Source organism: Hordeum vulgare, chromosome 4H (genome assembly GCF_904849725.1).
Source record: "Hordeum vulgare subsp. vulgare chromosome 4H, MorexV3_pseudomolecules_assembly, whole genome shotgun sequence".
NCBI lineage: Eukaryota > Viridiplantae > Streptophyta > Magnoliopsida > Poales > Poaceae > Hordeum > Hordeum vulgare.
In genome coordinates, this window is record NC_058521.1 from 25,872,245 (window position 1) to 25,897,601 (window position 25,357).

The following is a 25,357-nucleotide window of genomic DNA, read 5'->3' on the forward strand; positions in this document are numbered from 1 at the left end:
TTATGAAATTGTATTCTACTCGCAAAACTACCCCAAAACCAAATATTACACGTCGCAAACCGACTAACGGTTTAAAAGTTACAGACGTTTTATTATACGTCTAATTTCTGGAATTTAATTTATTCCAAAATTCCTAAATACTAATGGGCTCAATAGGGGTGCAACCTAACTAAAATGTGCTCAGGCGGTGCATAGAGACAGGGGGGAGAAAAAAAGGAGCGCTCACCTTGGGCCTGGCCCCGTTGCTGCAGAGGGGGGGGCGGCCGGTCGGCGCCGGATGGGCCGGCCCATGCGGGGGAGGCTGCTAGCGGACCGAGGCGCTGGGCGGGGAGGCCGGCTGCGGGCCGCACGCGGGGGAGGCCCGGGACGGGGCGAGGAGGCCCAGGCGGGAGCGCTGGAACGCTCGATCGTCGTCCTCCTGTCGCTACTCGTGCTCGAGCGCTGCAGGAGTGGCGGCGGCTGGCTCTGGAAGCGCCGGGGGCCGAGGTGGCGCGGGGGAGTGCCGGATCCGGTCCGCGGCCACCGGATCTGGGCAAGGGCGGCGGCTGACGGCTGCAGGAGGTGGGGCTCGCAGGTTCGGGCGCGACGACGGCTCCACGGGAGGCGTCGCCATGGAGATCGGGGCGGCGGCGGCTTGGGGAGGCGGCCGCCTCAGCTCTCCGGCGAGTGGCGGCCGAAGGTGGAGCAGAGGCACGGAGGAGGGCCGGGGCGAGCTCGAGGCTGCCATGGGAGGTGCGGCCAGGGAACTCGGGGTCGGGCCCAGATGGGCTTCGACGGGCTTGGTTCGGGCCTGGGCGGGCCGACGGCTGGAGGAGGGAGACAGGGAGGCTAGGGTTCGGTGGGGTGGCACCGAAAACGAGGAGGGATTAGGGAGAGGCTGTCTAAAATGCACGGGGAACTATATATAGACAAATGGGGGGCTAGGTTTAGCGAAATTTCGACCCGGTTCCAACCGCGGGGTCGGATTCGAACGATTCCGCACGTGGGAACGGGTATGCGGTCGCATAGAGTGATTTACCGGAGACGAGAGGGAAAACGGGCGGCGCGACAGTGATTTTTTAAAACACCGAGAGACGTCCGACGGTAGACCGATTAGGGTGCTGCTACGGTCGACCGATCGGATACCAGACGGACTCCGATCGCGACGAAATTCGACAGGCGGCCTAGCTATAATCAAATAACACCGCACGTCAAATCTCAACTCGATCAGAGAAAGTTTTACGCACACTTTTTTTAAAAATAGGGTTTGACGATGTCGCGGGCGCGTGCGAGTGCGGTCGGGCTCAGAACGGACAACGACGATAACCGGCAACTACCAACGGATGCAACTTTTGAAAACTGGCGGCAACGGAGATGCCGATGCAATGCAGATGATGCGAATGATGCGATGATGATGCAACAAAAGAAAATAGACACACGACGAAAACGGAATAGAAGGGGAATCTATTTATGTTCCTGTTGAGTCATCCTCCTCTTACAAAAGCACCAATTAGAGAGCACCTCTGTCATTTTTATGCTTTGCTTTTAACTGTGTTGAGTATGACTATGACTGGATCTTCATTGCCAAGAATTACAATGTTTAGTCAGCCCTTGGTCTTTGAAGGTGCTCTACATTTATGTTTTGCGTTCTCAGAAAGAGCTAGCAAGATACCATCTATTCGTACTGCATCATGTTGTTTTGATTGAAGTGTCGACACTTGAGGCTTATTATTATTTGCTCGCTAGTTGATTATGCCTTTGATATGAGTTTACCGTGAGACCTAGATGTCATTTGCTTATGTGGTTTGCTTGTGATGTTGCTGAAATTCTGGTTATGAGTTAGACATAGTTGCAACAACAAGATCAAACAGAGTTCGTCAAAGTTTTTCTTTTGTCTCTTCAGTTTGTCAACTGAGTTGTTTGAGGACAAGCAAGGCTTTAAGCTTGGGGGAGTTGATACGTCTCCGTCGTATCTACTTTTCCGAACTCTTTTGCCCTTGTTTTGGACTCTAATTTGCATGATTTGAATGGAACTAACCCGGACTGACGCTGTTTTCAGCAGAATTGCCATGGTGTTGTTTTTGTGCAGAAATAAAAGTTCTCGGAATGTCCTGAAAATTTACGGAGATTTTTTCTAGAATAAAAGAAAAATACCTGCGCAAAGATCCACGTGAGGGGGCGTGCCACTGGGCCACAAGCCCACAGGCCGCGGCCACCCCCTAGGTTCGCGCTGTGCAGGCTTGTGGGGCCCACGTGGCACCACCGCCCCCAATCTCAGTTCTATATCTTCCGTTTTGCCTGGAAAAAAAATCAGAGAGAAGGTTTCATCGCGTTTTGCGATACGGAGGCGCCGCCACATCCTGTTCTTCATCTAGAGGGCAGATCTGGAGTCCGTTTCGGGCTCCGGAGAGGGGAAATCGTCGCCATCGTCATCATCAACCTTTCTCCATCGACAATTCCATAATGCTCTTCATCGTTCGTGAGTAATCTCATCGTAGGCTTGCTGGACGGTGATGAGTGGGATGAGATATATCATGTAATCCAGTTAGTTCTTGACGGGGATTGATCCCTAGTATCCACTATGTTTTAGATTGATGTTGCTACTACTTGACTATGCTTAATGCTTTTCACTAGGGCCCGAGTGCCATGATTTCAGATCTGAACCTATTATGTTGTCGCCAATATATGTGTGTTTTAGATCCTATCTTGCAAGTGGTAGTCACCTACTATGTGTTATGACCCGGCAACCCCGGAGTGACAATAGCCGGAACCACTCCCGGAGATGACCATAGTATGAGGAGTTCATGTATCCACCGCGTGTTAATGTGTTGGTCCCGTTCTTTATTAAAAGGAGAACCTTAATATCCCGTAGTTTCCATTAGGACGCCGCTGCCACGGGAGGGATGGACAATAGATGTCATGCAAGTTCTTTTCCCTAAGCACGTATGACTACATACGGAATACATGCCTACATTAGATCGATGAACGGGAGCTAGTTACATATCTCTCCGTGTTATAGCTGTTACATGATGAATCACATCCGTCACACTCATCCATCACCGATCCACTGCCTACGAGTCTTTTACTACTGGTCCTCGCTATGTTACTTTGCCTAGGCTTGTCCCTTGCTACAAGAGGGATTGGGCCACTTTGCTACTATTGTTGCTACTGTTGTCACTTTGCTACTGCTATCACTTTGCTGCTGTTGCTACTGCTGTTACTTGTTAGTTTGCTGCTGCTGCTACTACTGTTCCTTGCTACTCTGTTGTTACTTGTTGCAAGACTTTGTTGGCGCTAACATCTCATCAACAAGGCTTTTTCTAGCGCCTTTGCCGGGGATTGTCAAAGCTTTTTCTGGTGTCGTTGCTATCATACTACCTTGCTACTGATACTTTGCTTGCAGACACTAATCTTTCAGGTGTGGTTGAATTGACAACTCAGCTGCTAATACTTGAGAATATCCTTTAGCTTCTCCTTGTGAGCGAATCAATAAATTTGGGTTGAATACTCTACCCTCAAAAACGGTTGCGATCCCATACGCTTGTGGGACATCACCGCTCAATCTCAGCCCCCCGTCGCTCGCCGCCGCCGCCTACTCCTCCTCCCTCTGCCGCCGTCACCTCCCCTTCCTCCCTCCTCCCCGCCTCACCTCCTCCGTCCTCCCTCCACTCCTCCATTCGCCGCCAGCCGGCCCCTCCTCGCTCTGCCTTCCTCCTCCGCCCTCCTTCCTCCTCCCTCCTTCAGTCACCCCTCCTTCTCCCTCCTCCTTCCTCCATCCACAACCCCTCCTCCCTGCTACATTTTGATTTAGTAGGCTAGTTCGTATTTTCTTGTTGATATGCAACATGCATTCTGATTTAGTTAATAGTTTGTAGTATGATTTAATGCATTCTGATTTAGTTAATAGTTTGTAGTATGATTTTAGGGTTTAGTTGATATGCAACATTTTGATTTAGGATAGTTTCTAGGGTTTAGTTGATATGCAACATTTTGATTTAGCATAGTTGCTAGGGTTTAGTTGATATGCAACATTTTGATTTAAGATAGTATCTAGGGTTTAGTTGATATGCAACATTTTGATTGAGGATAGTTTCTAGGGTTTAGTTGATATGCAACATTTTGATTTAGGATAGTTGCTAGAATGAACATGTCATATTTCTTTGTTTATTTCCTTGTGCTACCTTATATTTTAATATAAGTATAATGTAGTAAGTGTTTATTAGAAATATTTTATTTAGTAAGTGCTTACTATAAATAGTTTAATTGGTGAGGGAGTGTCCACCATATATGAGAGAAGAAGAATGTCGACTATTGTCGTGGGGGTCGTTTCTACTTCTTCTCCTTGTGCTGGATATTTGTTCTGCACTAGGGGAAGTAGGAGTAACGACCATCATCGACGGTCGAAAAATCGGTGAGGGAGTGTCCACCATATATGAGAGAAGAAGAATGTCGACTGATGTCGTGGGGGTCGCTTCTCCTTCTTCTCCTTGTGCTAGATATTTGTTATGTACTAGGGGAAGTAGGAGTAGCGACCATCATCGACGGTCGAAAAATCGGTGAGGGAGTGTCCACCATATATGTGAGAAGAAGAATGCCGACTGTTGTCGTGGGGGTCGCTTCTCCTTCTTCTCCTTGTGTTAGATATTTGTTATGCACTAGGGGAAGTAGGAGTAGCGACCATCATCGACGGTCGAAAAATCGGTGAGGGAGTGTCCACCATACATGAGAGAAGAGTGTCCATCATATGTCGTTTATTTAAGTTCCTCAACCATATTTATTAAGTAATTTATGTTGCTTATTTAAAAATATTTGACAACTAATTTCTTATTGTTTAATTTCTATTTATGTCATTCTCCCAGGGTTAGCGCCGCCGCCTCCAGCCACCTCCGACGTCGCCCCGGCCATCTCCGACGTCACCCTCGCACTGTACTACCACGCTCTCGCTCCCCTCTAGTTCATACTACCTCAAACTTGCAAACATGCACAATCATATTTGGTTAATTTATCACATGATGTTTTCATGAGTGTTGATCCCCTGAACATGAGCTAATTAGTTTTTGTCATATGAACTTGGTTAATTTGTCATATGATGTTGCCATGTAATATTCGGTTCAAACATTAAACATGAGCTAAAAAATTCAGAGGAATTTGTCTCGACGTCGACGATGCCCATCCCCCATCCTCGTCGTCGACTAGGTGGCGGCCACCTGCTTGATAGGCGCCAGCATGTGCGGGACTGGGCTCCGCCGGGTTGGCACTGGGAAGTGCTACCTTCCGGGGGCCGCACCTTGGTGCGGAATCCGGGTCTCATTGTTGACCCGGAGCTTCTTTGGTGGCGGCCGCGTGGGCCATTATCGGTGACGAGGGAGCCAACCCCCACGGAGGTGGTACATCGTCGTGTCAGGGAGGAGGACGAGCACATCCATCGCTACATGGCTGCGTTGGATGCCAGGTTCTCCAATACCTGACAAGTTCTCCAGGGACATCACCCGAGCTATGATCCGGTGACGGTTCCTTATCTTTGGGTTGCCACCGCCTGCACCGTGAGGCGTGAGCTGGATTATTAGTATGAGTTATATGGGTATGAGTTATATGAATATGAGCTATATGAGTATGAGTTATATGAATATGAGCTACATGAGTATGAGTTATATAAGTATGAGCTATATGAGTATGAGCTATATGAGTATGAGTTATATGAATATGAGTTATATGAGTATGAGCTATATGAGTATGAGTTATACGAGTATGAGTTGTATGAGTATGAGTTATATGAATATGAGTTATATGAATTGTTAAATGAGTATGAGTTATATGAGTTAAATAAGTATGAGTTATATGAGCTGTTATGTGATGATGCATTCTGAATACTCCTAATATTGTCGATGATGATGCATTCTGGTAGTAAACGTTAGCAGTAGCGTTGGAAAATATTAGCAGCGGCGCTTTGTGTGATCAAGCGCTGCTACTAAACTTACCAGTAGCGCTGCCTGTATCTGCGCTACTACTAGTTTTTAGCTGTACCGCGATAGCAGTAGCGCGTGGACCAGCGCTAGTGCTACTAATATAACCAGCGGTACTAGTATGGTTTTCCCTAGTAGTGTATGTCCATGGCTGCTACTTCTCAAACAACGGCGCCAGAATTTGACACGTTGATGGAGACTTGCTTGCGTTGGTTTTTCCCTTGAAGAGGAAAGGGTGATGCAGCACAGGAGCAGTAAGTATTTCCCTCAGTTTGAGAACCAAGGTATCAATCCAGTAGGAGATTCTCGTCAAGTCCAGAGTACGTGCACAAACACAAAAGAGCTTGCACCCAGCGCTATAAAGGGGTTGTCAATCCCTTCAAGATTGATTGCAAAGTGAGATCTAAAGGCGGAAAGTGCAACGAAGAAAAAGAGTAAGGCTGAAAATATGGTGTGGAGTAGACCCGGGGGCCATAGTGTTCACTAGAGGCTTCTCTCAAAATAGCAAATATTACGGTGGGTGAAGAAATTATTGTCGAGCAATTGATAGAACCGCGCAAAGTCATGATGATATCTAAGTCAATGATCATACATATAGGCATCACGTCCGAGACAAGTAGACCGATACTTTCTGCATCTACTACTATTACTCCACACATCGACCGCTATCCAGCATGCATCTAGTGTATTGAGTTCATGATGAACAGAGTAACGCCTTAAGCAAGATGACATGATGTAGAGGGATAAACTCAGACCAATGATGAAAACCCCATCTTTTTACCCTTGATGGCAACAACATGATGTGTGCCTCGCTACCCCTTCTGTCACTGGGTGAGGTCACCACACGGTATGAACTCAAAACCAAGCACTTCTCCCATTGAAAGAATCATAGATCTAGTTGACCAAACAAAACCTACAACTCGAAGAGAATTACAAGGATATGAAATCATGCATAAGAGAGATAAAAAGAAACTCAAATAAGATTCATAGATAATCTGATCATAAATCCACAATTCATCGGATCTCGACAAACACACCGCAAAAGAAGATTACATCGGATAGATCTCCATGAAGATCATGGAGAACTTTGTATTGAAGATCCCAGAGAGAGAAGAAGCCATCTAACTACTAGCTATGGACCCGTAGGTCTATGGTGAACTACTCACGCATCATCGGAGAGGTCATGGTGTTGATGAAGAAGCCCTCCGTATCCGAATCCCCCCTCCGGCACGGCACCAGAACGTGCCCCATATGGGATCTTGCGGAGACAGAAGCTTGCGGCGGCGGAAAAGTACTTTTGATGATCTCCTGATTCTTTCTAGGATTTTAGAGAGAGAAGAAGTACTGTCTAGGGCAGGGGGCCGCGGCTAGGGAGCTTGTGGGGTCCCTGTTGGCCCCCTGCCCTGATTCTGAGGCTTCCCGATCTTCTTCTGTTTCGGAAAAAAAATCTTTTTGGAAGTTTCGTTCCGTTTGGACTGCGTTTAAAATCCTCCTCTGAAAGGGGTCAAAAACATGGAAAAACCAGCAACTCACACTTGGCACTGAGTTAATAAGTTAGTCCCAAAAAAGATATAAAAGGCATACAAAACATCCAAAGTTTGACAAGATAATAACATGAAACCATCAAAAATTATAGATACGTTGGAGACGTATCAATGGCCCACACTCATGTATTGTGTGAAGAATAAAAAGTTGATTCACTTTTAGGAAGTATGATCCAATTACATGACTTGGACACCATGGTGCTTAACATTTGTATTAATATGGTGAAGACGGAGCCATGCTTTGCTAATATGAAAGATTAATGGGGGTAAACATTCTTTTAGGATCGTATACTTTGAAATATTGTTGATTTTGTTGTTTGTGCTTATAATTATTACTATGTTGATCTTTGTTAATTCATCATTTCTTAATGAGCATACATGCAAAAGATTACATATTGGATATCATCAACTTCGGATGTTTTATATGCATAAATATGCTATTTTATATCATTTTTGGGACTAACCTATTAACTCAGTGCCCAGTGGCAGTTTCTGTTTTTTCCTTGTTTTTGACCTTTTTCACAAAAGAATATTAAACGGAGTCCAAACGGAATAAAACCCGCGGGGTGATTTTTTCCATAACAGAAGATACACAGAGGACTTGAGAACCAAGGCAGGAGACCTCGTGGGAGGTCACAAGCCCCCTAGGCGCGCCTAGCATGCTTGTGGGCCCCATGCGCCTCCTTTGCCCTACCTCTTGCGCCTATAAATTCTCGAAAATCATGAAACCAAAGAAGAGAGCCACGAAAATACTTTTCCGCCGCCGCAAGCTTCTGTCTTCGCAAGATCCCGTCTGGGGACCATTCTGGTGCCCTGCCGGAGGGGGATTCGGACACGGAGGGTTTCTTCATCAACACCATTGCCTCTCCGATGATGCGTGAGTAGTTCACCACAGACTTTAGGGTCCATAGCTAGTAGCTAGATGGCTTCTTCTCTCTCTTGGATCCTCAATACGAAGTTCTCCATGATCTTCATGGAGATCTATCCGATGTAACTTTGTTTTGCGGTGTGTTTGTCGAGATCCGATGAATTGTGGATTTATGATCAGATTATCTATGAATATTATTTGAGTCTCCTCTGATATCTTATATGCATGATTTCGTATCCTTGTAATTCTCTTCGAGTTATGGGTTTCGTTTGGCCAACTTGATCTATAATTCTTGCAATAGGAGAAGTGATTGGTTTTGGGTTCATACCGTGTGGTGTCCTCACCCAGTGACAGAAAGGGTAGCGAGGCATGCTTCATGTTGTTGCCATCAAGGGTAAAAAGATGGGGTTTATATCATGTTTCATGAATTTACCCCTCTACATCATGTCATCTTGCTTAAGGCGTTACTCCGTTTGTTATGAACTTAATACACTAGATGCATGCTGGATAGCGATCAATGTGTGGAGTAATAGTAGTAGATGCAGAAAGTATCGGTCTACTTGTCTCGGACGTGATGCATATATGTATGATCATTGCCTTTGATATCGTCATGACTTTGCGCGATTCTATCAATTGCTCGACAGTAATTCGTTCACCCACCGTAATACTTGCTATCATCAGAGAAGCCTCTAGTGAACACTATGGCCCCCGGGTCTACTTCACATCATATATTTAGATCTACAAAAATACTTTGTTGCACTTTTCACCTTCAGATCTCACCTTGCAAATAATCGTGAAGGGATTGACAACCCCTTTATCGCGTTGGGTGCAAGTTTGTTTGTTTTGCGTAGATTCATTGGTGCCTCATCTTGATACTCCTACTGGATTGATACCTTGGTTCTCAAACTGAGGGAAATACTTATTGCTACTTTGCTACATCACCCTTTCCTCTTCAAGGGAAAAAACAACGCAAGCTCAAGAAGTAGCATGATGTTGTATTACCGAGTGGGGCCCGAGATACTTCTCCATCACATGGAGTGACAAATCCCAGTCTTGATGGACGCCAACCCAACAGACACCTTCGTAGATACCTGTAGAGCACCTTTATAGTCACCCAGTTATGTTGTGATGTTTGATACACACAAGGTATTCCTCCGTTGTCCGGGAGTTGCATGATCTCATGGTCATAGGAATAGATACATTGACATGCAGAAAAAAGTAGCAATAAACTGACATGATCATGTGCTACGTTCATCGTTCGGGTCTTGTCCATCACAACATTCTCCTAATGATGTGATCTCGTTATCAAGTGACAACACTTGTCTATGGCTAGGAAACCTTGACCATCTTTGATCAACGAGCTAGTAAACTAGAGGCTCACTAGGGACAGTGTGTTGTCTATGTATCCACACATGTATTTGAGTTTCCAATCAATACAATTCTAGCATGGATAATAAACGATTATCCTGAACAAGGAAATATAATAATAACCAATTTATTATTGCCTCTAGGGCATATTTCCAACAGTCTCCCACTTGCACTAGAGTCAATAATCTAGTTCACATCACTATCTGATTGTAATGAATCTAACACCCATGGGGTTTGATCATATCTTGCTTGTGAGAGAGGTTTTTAGTCAACGGGTAGGAATCTTTCAGATCCGTGTGCGCTTTACAAATCTCTATGTCATCCTGTAGATGCTGCTACCACGTGCCATTTGGAGCTATTCCAAATGACTGCTCCAATATACGAATTCGGTTTACTACTCAGAGTTATTCGGATTAGTGTCAAAGCTTGCATTGACGTAACCCTTTACGACGAACTCTTTTATCACCTCCATAATCAAGAAAAAAGTACTTAATTCCTAGTTAATAAGGATAACTTTTGGCTGTTGTCCAGTAATCCATTCCTGGATCACTTTTTTACCCATTGACAGATTCATGGCAAGGCACACATCAGGTGCGGTACACAACATAGCATACTATAGATCCTATGGCTAATGCATAGGGGACGACCTTCGTCCTTTCTCTTTCTTCTATCGTGCTCGGGTTTTGAGTCTTACTCAATACTCACACCTTATAACACAGCCAAGAACTCTTTCTTGACTGATCTATTTTGAACTCCTTCAAAATCTTGTCACGGTATGTATTTATGTGAAAGTTCTATTAAGCGTTTTGATCTATCTCTATAGATCTTGATGCTCAATGTTCAAGTAGCTCAGTCCAGGTTTTCCTTTGAAAAACTCCTTTCAAACAACCCTTTATGCTTTTTAGAAATTCTACATTATTTCCGATCAACAATATGCCAACCACATATACTTATCAGAAATTCTATAGTGCTCCCACTCACTTCCTTGGAAATACAAGTTTCTCATAAACTTTGTATAAATCCAAAAGCTTTGATCATCACATATTCCAACTCCTTAGAAGGATCGCTGGAGCTTGCATACTTGTTAGCATCCTTTAGGATCGACAAAACCTTCTGGTTGTATCGCATACAACCTTTTCTCAAGGAAACCGTCGAGGAAACAATGTTTTGACATCCTATCTACAAGATTTCACAAATAATGCAGCAACTGCTATCATAATTCTAACAGACTTTTAGCATCGCTACGAGTGAGAAATTCTCATCATAGTCAACTCTTTGAACTTGTCGGAAATATCTTTGCGACAAGTCGAGCTTTCTTAATGGTGACAGTTACCATCATCGTCCACCTTCCTTTTAAAGATCCATCTATACCTAACAGCCTTACGACCATCAAGTAGTTCTTCCCAAGTCTACACTTTGTTTTCATACATGGATCCTACCTCGGATTTCATGGCGTCGAGCCATTGTCGGAATCCAGGCCCACCATCGCTTCTCCATAGCTCGTAGGTTCATTGTTGTCCAACAACATGACATTCAAGACAGGGTTACCATACTACTCTGGAGTAGTACGTGACCTTGTCGACCTACGAGGTTTGTAGTAACTTGATTCGAAGCTTCATGATCACTATCATCAGCTTCCGCTTCAATTGGTGTAGGCGCTAGAGGAACAACTTCCTGTGCCCTGCTACACACTAGTTGAAGTGACGGTTCAATAACCTCATCAAGTTCCACCATCCTCCCACTCAATTATTTCAAGAGAAACCTTTTCTCGAGAAAGGACCCTTTTCTGGAAATAAACACTTAGCTTTCGCATCTAAGATAGTAGGTATTCCCAACTGTTTTGGGTATCCTATGAAGATGCATTTATCCACTTTGGGTTCGAGCTTATCAGGCTGAAACTTTTTCACATAAGCGTCGCAACCCCAAATTTTTAAGAAACGACAGCTTAGGTTTCTCTAAACCATAGTTCATATGGTGTCATCTCAACGAAATTACGTGCTGCCCTATTTTAAAGTGAATGCGGTTTTCTCTAATGCCTAACCCAAAAGCGATAGTGGTAATTCGATAAGAGACATCATAGTATGCACCATATCCAATAGGGTGCGGCTATGACGTTCGGACACACCATCACACTATGGTGTACCAGGTGGCATTAGTTGTGAAACAATTTCCACATTGTCTTAAATGTGTACCAAACTCGCAACTTAGATATTCATCTCTACGATCATATCGTAGACATTCATGCTCTTGTCACGACGGTCTTCAACTTCATTCTGAAATTGCTTGAACTTTTCAATATTTCAGACTTGTAATTCATGAAGCGGATATACTGGTATCTACTCAAATCATCAGTGAAGTAATAACATAAGGATATCCATTGCTTGCCTCAGCACTCATTGGACTGCATACATCAAAATGTATTATTTCCAACAAGTCACTTGCTCGTTCCATCTCACCGAAAACAAGGTCTTTAGTCATCTTGCCCATGTGGCATGATTTGCATGTCTCAAGTGATTCATAATCAAGTGAGTCTAAACAATCCATCTGCATGGAGTTTCTTCATGCGTTTACACCAATAGGCATGGTTCGCATGTCTCAAACGATTCAAAAAGAGTGAGTCCAAAGATCCATCAGCATGGAGCTTCTTCATGTGTTTTATAGCAATATGACTAAAGCGTCAGTGCCACAAGTAAGTGGTACTATCATTACTACTTTGTATCTTTTGGCATCAATATTATGAACATGCGTATCACTACGATTGAGATTCAATAAACCATTCATTTTAGGTGCAAGACCATTGAAGCTATTATTCAAGTAAACAGAATAACCATTATTCTCTTTAAATGAATAAACGTATTGCAATAAACACAATCCAATTATGTTCATGCTCAATACAAACACTAAACACCATTTAGGTTCAACACTAATCTCGAAAGTATAGGGAGCATGCGATGGTGATCACATCAACCTTGGAAACACTTCCAACACATATCGTCACCTCGCCTTTAGCTAGTCTTCGTTTATCCCGTAGATTTTATTTCGAGTTACTAACATTTAGCAACCGAACCGGTATCTAATACCCTAGTGCTAATAGGAGTACTAGTAAAGTACACATCAATATCATGTATATTCAATATAGTTTTGTCGACTATGCTAGCCTTCTCATCTACCAAGTAACTAGGGTAGTTCTGCTTCAGTGATCATTCCCCTCATAATAGAAGCACTTAGTCTCGTGTTTGGGTTCAACCTTGGGTTTCTTTACTAGAGTGGCAACTCGTTTGCCATTCATGAAGTATCCCTCCTTGCCCTTTCCCTTCTCGAAACTAGTGGTTTCACTAACCATCAACAATTCATGCTCCTACTTGATTTCTACTTTCGCGGTGTCAAACATCGCGAATAACCCAAGGATCATCATTTCCATCCCTGATATGTTATAGTTCATCACGAAGCTCTGTAGCTTGGTGGCAGTGACTTTGGAGAACTATGCCAATCACTATCTTATCTGGAAGATAATGTCCCACTCGATTCAAGCGATTGTAGTACCCAGACAATCTAAGCACATGCTCAATGATTGAGTTTTTCTCCCTTACTTTGTAGGCAAATAATCTTGTCGGAGGTCTTTTACCTCTCAACACAGGCACGAGCCTGAAATCCCAATTTCATGTCTTGGAACATCTCATATGTTCCGTGACGTTCGAAACGTCTTCGGTGCCTCAATTCTAAGCCGTTTAAGCATTACACACTGAACTATCATGTAGTCATCAAAACATGTATGTGAGATGTTCACAACATCTACAGACGACGCTCGGGGTTTAGCACACCTAGCGGTGCATTAAGGACATAAGCCTTCCGTGCAACAATGAGGACAATCCTCAGTTGATGGACCCAGTCCGCATAATCACTACTATCATCTTTCAACTAAGTTTTCTCTAGAAACATATCAAAAACAGTAGAGCTACATCGCAAGCTACAACATAATTTGCAAAGACATTTTGACTATGTTCATGATAATGAGTTCAATTAATCATATCACTTAAGAACTCCCACTCAAATTGACATCCCACAGGTTATTCGAGTGGTACATGATGCAAATTCACTAACTCAAGTCCAATCATCACGTGAGTTGAGATTAGCTTCAATGGTGAACATCTCCATGTTGATCATATCTACTATATGACTCATGCTCGACCTTTCGGTCTCCTATGTTCCGAGGCCATGTCTGCACATGCTAGGCTCGTCAAGTTTAACCCGAGTGTTTCGTGTGTGCAACTGTTTTGCACCTGTTGTATGTGAACATAGAGTCTATCACACCCGATCATCACGTGGTGTCTCGAAACGACGAACTGTCGCAACGGTGCACAGTCGAAGAGAACACAATTTTGTCTTGAAATTTTAGTGAGGGGTCACCTTATAATGATACTATTGTCCTAAGCAAAACAAGGTGCATAAAAGGATTAACATCACATGCAAATCATAAGTGACACGATATGGCCATGAACTTGTGCTTCTTGATCTCCATCATCAAAGCATCGGCATGATCTCCGTCATCACCGGCGCCACACCATGATCTCCATCATTGTGTTGCCATCAAGGTTGTCGCGCTAACTATGCTGTTACTACTAGCGATAAAGCAAAGCATCTCCAAGCGCAAAGTAATTAAAGACAACCCTATGGCTCGTGCCGGTTGCTGTAGCATCGATGTGCAAGTCGATATTTTAACTATTACAACATGATCATCTCATACGTCCAATATACCATGTCATGTCTTTGGCCATATCACATCACATGCATACCCTGCAAAAACAAGTTAGATGTCCTCTAATTTGTTGTTGCATATTTTACGTGGCTGATATGGGTATCTAGTATGATCGCATCTTACTTACGCAAAGCCACAACGATGATATGCAAATTGCTATTTAACCTTCTCCAAGGACCGCCTCGGTAAAATCCAATTCAACTAAAGTTGAAGAAACACATACCCGCCAGTCATATTTATGCAACAAGTTGCATTTTAGTCGATGAAACCGGTCTCTCGAAAGCGTACGAGTAATGTTGGTCCGGGCCACTTCAATCCACCAATACCGCTGAATCAAGAAAAGACTAAGGAGGGCAGCAAATTGAACATCGACGCCCACAAACTCCTTTGTGTTCTACTCAAGATATCATCTACGCATAAACCTAGCCCTCATACCACTGTTGGGGAACATTGCATGGGAAACAAAAGTTTCCTACACACACGCAAGACCTATCCATGGTGATGATCATCTACGAGAGGGGAGAGTGCGTCTACATACCCTTCTAGATCGCTAAGCGGAAGCATATATAACGCGGTAGATGTAGTGCAACATCTTGGCGATTCAAATCGCAGCCCGTGTCGCGATCTCATCACGATCCGTCCCGCGATCCCATCACGGTCCATCCCGATCTAGTGCCAAACGGACGGCACCTCCACGTTCAGCACACGTGAAGATTGATGACGATCTCCGCCTTCTTGATCCAGCAAGAGAGATGAAGAGGTAGCTGAATTCTCTAGCGGCACGACGGCGTGGCGGCGATGATGGTGGAGCTACTCCGGCAGGGCTTCGCCATACCATACCGAACTGGCTATGGGGTGTCACGAAGTGATTGAAGGAGAGAGGGTTGCGCCTTGGCTTGAGGTCCCAAAAGGCTCTCTCACCTCCACTATATATAGGAGGGAGGCGAGGGGTGGTGCCCTAGGGAAAGGCCCTAGGGTTCTTCCGACCCAAGAGGATAGGGAGGAGTCCTCCTCCAACACAACTTGGAAGGAGTCCTCCTTCCCAATTCGGTTTTGGCCGTTCCTCCCTTTTCTCCCTTGGCCGAAATAGCCTCTTTGGGATGGCCACCAGTCCACTAACTCTTTGGTTCTCTCCCGGGTGGGTGGCCCATCCCGGTAGAACTCCGGAACCCATTCGTCACTCTCAATACATTACCGGTAATGCCTGAAAACCTTCCGGAAGCCAAATGGATACTTCCTATATATCAATCTTCGTCTTCGTACCATTACGGAAACCCTTGTGACGTGTGGGATCTCATCTGGGACTTCGAACAACCTTCGGTTACCAACATCAATAATTCAACTATACAGAAACGTCACCGAACCTTAAGTGTGTAGACCATGCGAGTTCGAGAACTATGGAGACATGACCTGAGACACTGTCCGGTCAACAACCAATAGCGGGACGTGGATGCCCATATTGACTCCTACATATTCTACGAAGATCTTTATCGGTTGAACCTCTATGTCAAGGATTCAGTTAATCCCGTATGTGTTCCCTTTGTCCTTCGGTATGTTACTTGCCCGAGATTCGATCGTCGGTATCTCTATACCTAGTTCAATCTCGTTACCGGCAAGTCTCTTTACTCGTTCCATAATACAAGATCCCGTGACTAACTCCTTAGTCACATTGCTTGCAAGGCTTATTGTGATGTTGTATTACCGAATGGGCCCCGAGATACCTCCCAGTCTTGATCCACGCCAACCCAACAGACACCTTCGGAGATACTTGTAGAGCACCTTTATAGTCACCCAGTTACGTTGTGAAGTTTGATACACACAAGGTATTCCTCCGATGTCCGGGAGTTGCATGGTCGCATGTTCAAAGGAACAGATATATTGACATGCACAAAATAGTAGCAATAAACTGACACGATCATATGGTACGTTCATCGTTTGGGTCTTGTCCATCACATCATTCTCCTAATGATGTGATCCCATTATCAAGTGACAACACTTGTCTATGGCCAGGAAACCTTGACCATCTTTGATCAACGAGCTAGTCAACTAGAGGCTCACTAGGACAGTGTGTTGTCTATGTATCCACACATGTATTTGAGTTTCCAATCAATACAATTCTAGCATGGATAATAAACGATTGTCATGAACAAGGGAATATAATAATAACCAGTTTATTATTGCCTCTAGGGCATATTTCCAATAGGATGCACACCCCACTTAGCTTTATTTGAGCTTTCGTACACTTATAGCTCTAGTGCATCATTTGCCTCACAATCCCTATTCCTTGCATTGACATCTATCGATGGGCATCTCCATAGCCCGTTGGTACGCCTAGTTGATGTGAGACTATCTTGTCCATTTTTACCCATTTGATATCTATCGCCATTATCTATTCCACCATATGTTATGTCCATGGCCCACGCTCATGTATTGCGTGGATAATAAAAGGTTGATTCACTTTTAAAAAGTATGATCCAATTGCTTGACTTGGACACCATGGTGCTTAACATTTGTATTAATGTGGCGAAGACGGAACCATGATTTGCTAATATGAAAGATTAATGGGGTAAATATTCTTTTAGGATCGTATACTTTGAAATATTGATGATTTTGTTACTAATTCATCATTTCTTAATGAGCATACATGCAAATATTGGATAGTATGCCACATCGAAAATTATGTTTTTATCATTTACCTACTCGAGGACGAGCAAGAATTAAGGTTGGGGATGCTTGATACATCTCCAACGTATCTACAATTTTTTATTGTTCCATGTTGTTATATTATCATCTTAAGATACTTTTTGGGTCATAATGCATCAATTTATGTTATTTTTGAGCACTAACCTACTAACCTAGTGCCTAGTGCCATATGTTGTTTTCTGCATGTTTTTCTTTTTTAAGTTTTCGGTACCAAACGAAGTCCAATTGCCACAAAACTTTTTTATGATTTTTTTCTCGACCAAAAGTAGAACTGGAAGCATCGGAGGAGACCTTGTGCCCCACGAGGAGCCCACAACGCAATAGGGTGCGGTCATTCCCTGATGCCTTGTCGCCTACCTGTGGCCCCTCTTGCCTCGTTCTATGGCCTATAAATTTCCCAAAATTCGAGAAACCCTAAATATTTCCACGAAACACTTTTTACACCGCCATAATTCTATGTTCCATGGTGACCCCATCTGGAGCTCCGTTCTGGCACTCTGTCGGAGGGAGGATCGATCACACAAGGCCTCTTCATCAACCTTGTTGTCCTCGTGATGATGTGTGAGTAGTTCATCACAGATATACGGGTCTGTAGTTAGTATCTATATGGATATTTCCCTCTCTCTGGATCTTCAATACAACGATCATCACATCTTCGCTTTGATTTATCCAATGTAATTCGTTCATATGGTGTGTTTGTTGGCATCCAATGAATTATGGGTTTATGTTTAGATTATTCATGAAAAGTATTTGAATCTTCTCTTAGTTTTATGATTCTTATTTGCATGATAATCATAGCTTCGTAAATCTATCCGATCTATTGAATTGCTTTTGCCAAGAGTTTGATATTTCTTTAGTGGTAGATGTGCATTCTAGTGGGTTCAACCTGGCGAATATCTATATCTGAGTGACACATGGAGACAAGATGCCTCTTTGTGTTGCCGCCATTGAGGATAAAACAATATGGTTTATTCATATTGATTGAGTTTACTTTGTCTACATCATGTCATCGTTCCCCAAACATTACTTTGTTTTACTTAATACTCTAGATGCATGCTGGATAGCGGTCGATGGATGGAGTAATAGTAGTAGGTGCAGGCAGGAGTCGACCTATTTGCTTATGGATGTGATCCCTATATACACGTGATCATTGCCATGAAAATCGCATAACTATGTGTTGTTCTATCAATTGCTCAAGAATAATTTGTTTACCCACCATACGTTGCTTTCATGAGAGATGCCACTAGAGAACACTATGATCCCCAGGTCTATTTAGTTATATATTCAAAAAACTTATAATTTGCTCGTTGTTATTATTTGTCATTTATTTTATTTTGTAAGTCACAACTATCTACAATTATCTAAACACCTCATTCGCTTGCAAATAACGAGATTAAGGGGATTAACAACTCTCTTGCCCGCGTTGGGTGCAAGTTCTTTGCTCTTTTGTGTGCAGCCACTGAAGACGGTTGAGGATTGATATTTATTTTTGTTCAATAAACCTTGGTTTCTTAATTGAGGGAAATACTTACCCGCATTGTGCTACAATAACTCGTTCCTCTTCACGGAAAACCCAACGCATATCACAAGCATCAATCTACCTTCCCTTTTAAGGTTCCCATCAGGTGCTATGCTCGTCTGTCTTTAGTGATATGGGATAGTACGGTTTGAACATAACGGGAGGTGATACGTCTCCAACGTATCTATCATTTTTATTGTGTCATCCTATTATATTATCATTCTAGGATACTTTTTAAGCATTTACTTGCTGATTCATATTATTTTTAAGCACTAACCAACTAACTCAGTGCCAAGTGCCACCTGCTGTTTTCTGTATGTTTTTGGCTTTTCAAGAATACTATACCAAACGAAGTCTAAATACCCCGGAACTTTTTGATGATTTTTTTCTGGACAAAATAAGGACCTGAAAACTTCGAAGGAAGATCGAAGGACACACAGGGTACCCCAAAGCCAACAGGGCACGCCTAGGGGGTGGTCGCACCCTGATGGCTTGGGGCCACCTCCCAACTCCTTCAGCCTCGTTCTCTCACCTATAAATTCTCTGATATCCCAAAAAACCTAGAGAGCCTCCCAAATATTTTTTCCACCGCCACAAATCTCTGTTCCACCGTGTGCCCATCTGGAGCCTTGTTTCGGTGCCCTGTTGGAGGGGGGTCGATCACAGAGGGCCTCTACATCAACCTTGTTGCTCACATGGTGATGTGTGAGTATTTCAGCACACCTATGGGTTCGTAGTTAGTACCTAGATGCATATCTCTCTATATGTTCTTTGTTGCCATGATCACCGTGATTCCCGCAGTGATCTATGTTATGTAATCACTCTTGTGCGATGTCTTTATTGGGATTCGATGAATTGTGTGTTATTGTCAGATTATTCATGAGATTATATTGAGTTCCTTGCTGGTCTTTCATATATATGCACGATTATGATAGCTTCATAATTCTTTCTGATCTATTGATTTGGTTTGGCCAACTAGATTGATTTATCTTCACCGGGAGAGGTGCGTTGTAGTGGGTTTAATCTTGCGGATCTCAATCCGAGTGACAGAAGGGATATGACACATACTGTATTGTTGAAACTAAGGATAAAACGATGGGGTTCATTCATATTAATTGGATTTACTTTGTCTACATCATGTCATCATCCTTCAAGCATTACTCTGTTTTTACTTAATACTCTAGATGCATGCTGGATAGCGGTCGATGGGTGAAGTAATAGTAGTAGATGCAGGAGGAGTCGGTCTAATTGCTTACGGATGCGATGCATATATGTAATGATCATTGCCATGGATAAATGTTGCATAACTATGCGCTTTTCTATCAATTACCCAATAGTAATTTATTTATCCATTGTATGCTTTCTACGAGAGAGAAGCCTCTAACGAAAACTATGGCCCGGGTCTATTCACAAATATATTTCCAAACGCTCTTAATACCTTGCTGTCATTATTTACTTTTCATTTATTTTCTATTTTTATATTTATCGAACTATCCCTCTACACTGCTTATTGCAAGTAACGAGTTCAAGGGGATTGACAGCCCTCTTAACCGTGTTGGGTGCAAGTGTGTGCTCTTTTATGTGTACCCACTGATGCCGGAAAAAATACATGGTTCTCCTATTGGTTCGATAATCTTGATTCTCACTAAGGAAAATACTTATCTCTACTGTGCTGCATCATCCCCTCCTCTTCGGGAAAAATTCAACGCAGAACACAATTATCAGGAGGCAACATAATAAACTACCGCATTTCGATGTTTCTAGAGCTCCCACATGGAGAGAATGAAGATTGAGTGGAGGCCACATGAAGATTGTAGATGGTTTCTGTTTTACAAATGGTTTTCAAAGTAAATAGAGGGAAATGTTTGTGGTGCCATAAACTAGATATCTTGGATTATGATACTGGATTTGGGTTATGGTATTGGATTCGGATTATGATATTGGATTTGAATTGTGATATAGAATTGGATCATGATGATACCGGATCTTGGATTCAACGAGGATCGAAGTTTTGAAATTATGCCCTAGTGGCAATAATAAATACTCCCCTATCATGTCTTCCCGAGTTCTTCCTTGTTCACAGTGTCGGAGGCGCTTGGCGAAGCCCTACTAGCAGTGCTCCAACATTATCTCCATCATGCCGTCGTGTTGGTCGAGATCGCATCTAATTCTTTGTCTTCGCTTGATGGACCAAGGAGGCGGAGATGTCATCGAGATGCACGTGTGCTGAACACGGAGGTGTCGTCCGTTCGACACTCGATCGGATCGGGTCGTGAAAAATACAAATACATTAACCGCATAATGTATGCTTCCGGTTAACGGTCTACGCGGGTACGTAGACACACTCCTTCCTCTCGTTGCTATGCATCTCTATAGATAGATCTTGGATGTTCGTAGGAATTTTTTTTCATGCTTCGTTCCCGAACATGAAGTTGGTGAATGAAGATTGACCGGTAGGGTCACAAGTGATAACCTATCTCACAGCTTCACTATTATTTTAGTTCCACAGACTGTTTTTGCAAATGATTTTACAAAACCACTATGAGTATCAAGTCATTTTATGCATTAAAACCTAACTGAAAAACCATACAAAAAATAAACTGAACTGAACGAATTTTACACTTTTTATGGTTTTCAACTGGAAGTTTTGTTAGAGATAATTCTTTGGCCATGATGGTCATCATAAGGTGTTAATTGTTACTCGGTAATTATGGATATTTTATGTGATATCATTTTATTATGCATCAATGACATACTGGATCATTATAGTATTTCTTATGGAGGCTTCGGTCGGTTAGACCAAAGTCTCACGACACGATTTAGGTCTTTTGTTTTGTAGGAATTTGATAGAAATTTCACAGGATAGAGTTTTTGTAGGATTTCTTCCTTTAAAGCCGTATGATTCATAGAAATTGATTCATGTTCCCACATAGGATTGGTTCCTATCCTCTACATTTGAAAGAAAAATAAAGTATGAGACTAGACTCAACGAAAAAAAACTATCATGTGAAACAATTGACATCTCTTTTAGTCTATATGCATGATACTAGTCTATCATACCACATCCGTAATGCATATTATCATATATTACTATCATAGAGTAGTTCATTTATTAACATGCAAGACACATAGTAGCATATCATTTAATATGATACGGTATCATGATATGATACTCAACTCTCTCTTCCTTCATTTAATTCTATGTCACCTCATTGAGATTGCCTTGTTGGCATGCATGATACTACCTATGATACTTCCATTACGAACAACCTTAGGGTTAGCGATATGACGGTCACCCGATCGGGTTCGGGAGTGGATAGGCACACGGTCGCCGAGCTTCCTTCGAATGGGCTGGCAGAAGGTCCAATGCACCAGAGGCATGGGTTTCGGCCCCTGGTGCAACAGCCCACAGGACAGCTGGGCTAGATTAAGCTGACTGCGGATCAGATCCATTTAAACGTGAAATCTGACAGCCAGAAATCTCAGATCGTGAAAATGGACGGCTGAAAACGTCTAATCGCTGATGAGAGTGCAGGGATTAGGTGCAGTCAATGCAAAAAAGCTTAGCAACGAAGCAACTTGGGAGCGGTGTACCGTGTCACAAACGAGAAAAACGAGGGAGCAGTAGTACCGAATGTGTGAATAGAAACTGAAGTGTAAATGCCTCGTTGATGTTTGAGCGAAGCAGTTTCAATCAGATGAAGCATCGATCTCTCGGCTGGATCAAGCCACCCGTGTCACCCGCATCGCACGCATGGGCTGGATCAGCGAGACTCCTTTGAATGGGTTGCTGTAAGGCCCAATGCACCAGAAGCCTTGGTTTTGGCCCCTCGAGCAGCAGCCCACAGGACAGACGGGCTAAATAAAAAAGACTGCGCGGATCAGCTTCAGAAAGGACGTAATCCAACGGCGAGAAACTCCTAATTAGCTAATCCAACGGTCAAAAACGTCTAATCGCTGAGAGGGCAGGGATTAGGTGCAGTTTTACTGTCCTTAATACATAGAATTTAACGACAAAAAAAAACTATCATGTGAAACAAATGACATCTCTTTTTCTAATCCTATACATAGAATTTAACATACATGTCATCTCATTTCCTATAAGTTTTCTATCTATACTACTATTAAACAATCGAACAAGAATTAGACTACAGACACCCCATCAAACGCCCCACACAAAAAACAACCAATCAGCACCCCACGATTAATCTCACAGATCTTAATCTAATAGCCCTCGTTAATCCACCGTCTGTTGGGTGTACTTAGCAATTACAATTGGGTGAACATACTCCACCAACGAAACTTCCAATCACGCAAGAAAAAAAGTTCGAGGTGCCGGACTTCTCGGTGCGGGCCATCGGGAACACGGCCACGTTCCGGGGCTTCTTCCAGCACCCCGGCGCGGAGAAGGAGCAACGCGACGTTCTCGACGCCGAGGCCACCGCCGATGGCCTGCTGGTCAACACGTTCCACGGCGTCGAGGGCATCTTCCTCGACGTGTACGCGGCGGCGCTCGGCAAGAGGACGTGGGCCATCGGGCCGACGTGCGCCTCCGGCATCTTGGTCAAAGACGCCGATGCCATGGCCAGCCGCGGCAACCGCGCCGACGTCGATGTCAGCCACGTCGTCTCATGGCTCGACGCCCGGCCACCGGCGTCCGTGCTGTACATCAGCTTCGGCAGCATCGCGCAGCTGCCAGCGAAGCAGCTCGCCGAGCTCACGCGCGGTATCGAGGCGTCGGGGCGGCCGTTCGTCTGGGCCACCAAAAGGGCCAACCGGCCAAGACCGACCTCGCCGTGAAGGCGCTGCTCGACGACGAGGGGTTCGAGTTGCGCGTCAAGGGCAGGGGCCTCCTCGTGCGCGGGTGGGCGCCGCAGGTGACCATCCTGTCGCACCCGGCGGTGGGCGGCTTTCTCACGCACTGCGGCTGGAACGCGACGCTGGAGGCCATCTCACACGGCGTGCCGGCGCTGACGTGGCCCTGCTTCGCCAACCAGTGCTGCAACGAGCGGTTGCTCGTGGACGTGCTCCGCATAGGCGTCAGGTCCGGCGTCAAGGTGCCCGCCAAGAACGTCCCCGGCGTCCAGGTGCCCTCCGAAGCATCGATACGTGTAAAATCTGTGTATCCCCATCCTGTACGTCAGCCATACGGCGATACGCCTGATACGGCAGCGATACGCGTATCCTTGGAGTATCGTAGTTTCCGATTTAAAACAAAAGAAATAAAATATCGATACGCCGCCGGGACGGCACCGACACTCCGACGACACGGGAGCCCAGTAGAAGCCCACTCCACCACTCTCGTAACCCTAAACAGCTAGCACTTTCGCGCAGTTTGTTGTCCAGCAGATTGGATCGAGGATCCAGGTGCGACCGCACGAGTGCGCCGCCGCGTTGCTACCACCACCGCCGCTGCCTGGATTCTGTCGTGGCCATCTGGACTTCCCTCGCCGCTCCGTCGACTTGTCCCGCCGCCGCTTGGAGTGTTCGCCGCCGCCGCCGCCTGTTGGCTGTCACCAGCAAGGTATCCTACTCGGGCCCTTCCCAATCTGTGCTCTCTTTTCGGTGATGTCTGGTCCTCCCGCTCTTGCTGGCCTGCTATGGCTCATTCTGTGTGTGCTTGCTGTCGAGTGCATGTGTGCTGGTTGTGTGTGTGCTTGTGTGGGCGTTCGTGCTTGGTGTGTCTGTCTGTGTATTTGTTCTGTACTTGTGTGCGTGCTTGCTAGCTGCTGATGGGCACTGACTGTTGACCTCCGCTGTATCAACTATGATTTGTTGATGTTCTGCTGATGTTGTGGCTAATGCTAGGGAGTGAAATACTGGCAATAACTGCAAGCCAATCTTCAATGAGAGGCTGGGAAGCCTCAAGCATGTACCATTGGGTAAGCAAGCTACAAGCAATCATCTTTACTATTTTCAGATTTTCATGCTCAACTGTTATGGAATATATTTTAAATTCTAATACTAGCATATGATGTATTTTGTAATTAGCATGAGGATTCAGTAAATTGATGATCATTCAGCCATAGGACTTGATGACAAGAGGCATGGATACAAATTAGGGCAGTATTTTGATCAGATCTCGTGCATTTAATTATTCTTTGTCTTTATAACATGCCATTTTATAACTTGACGTATCGCCATTTGAGAACTCCTCGGCTACCTCCTCCCAATCTCCATCACAAGATTCTCCCATCCAGGCAGCATAGAGTCTGTCTCAAGATTTTCCTTGTGCAGGTACAGAAGGTACCTTCCTCTCCTGATTTTGTAGATGGCTATGTACTACTATGTGGTTAACCCAAAACTTATGCTATTGTTTGTACAATAGGATTGTATATCATAGATGGATTGAACAACATACATGTATTTATAATTATTAGCATGTGGGACGACATTTAGAATTTGATTGTCTGTTTTGTGCACTATGTTGGTAAATTAATTTGTGTAATAATATGTTCATTACAGATCCCGAACAAGGAGTACACAAATTAACAAGGAGTACACAAATTAATTTGTGTAAAGCTGATTGTGAATGAATTCATATTTATCTTCAGGTTATTAAAATACTTCATATGAAATTAAACTTATCTTTTCTTCATTAACGTATAGGACAAGAAGCAGAGTTGTGTGCTTGTATGGAGGGAATATTCATTGTCA

At 43.9% G+C, this 25,357-nt stretch overlaps 1 pseudogene; it reads left to right on the top strand.

Moving 5' to 3' along the window:
• Window positions 1-289: 289 nt before the first annotated feature.
• LOC123450218 lies at window positions 290-24,443 on the top strand (annotated as a pseudogene).
• The last annotated feature ends 914 nt before the right edge of the window (window positions 24,444-25,357 follow it).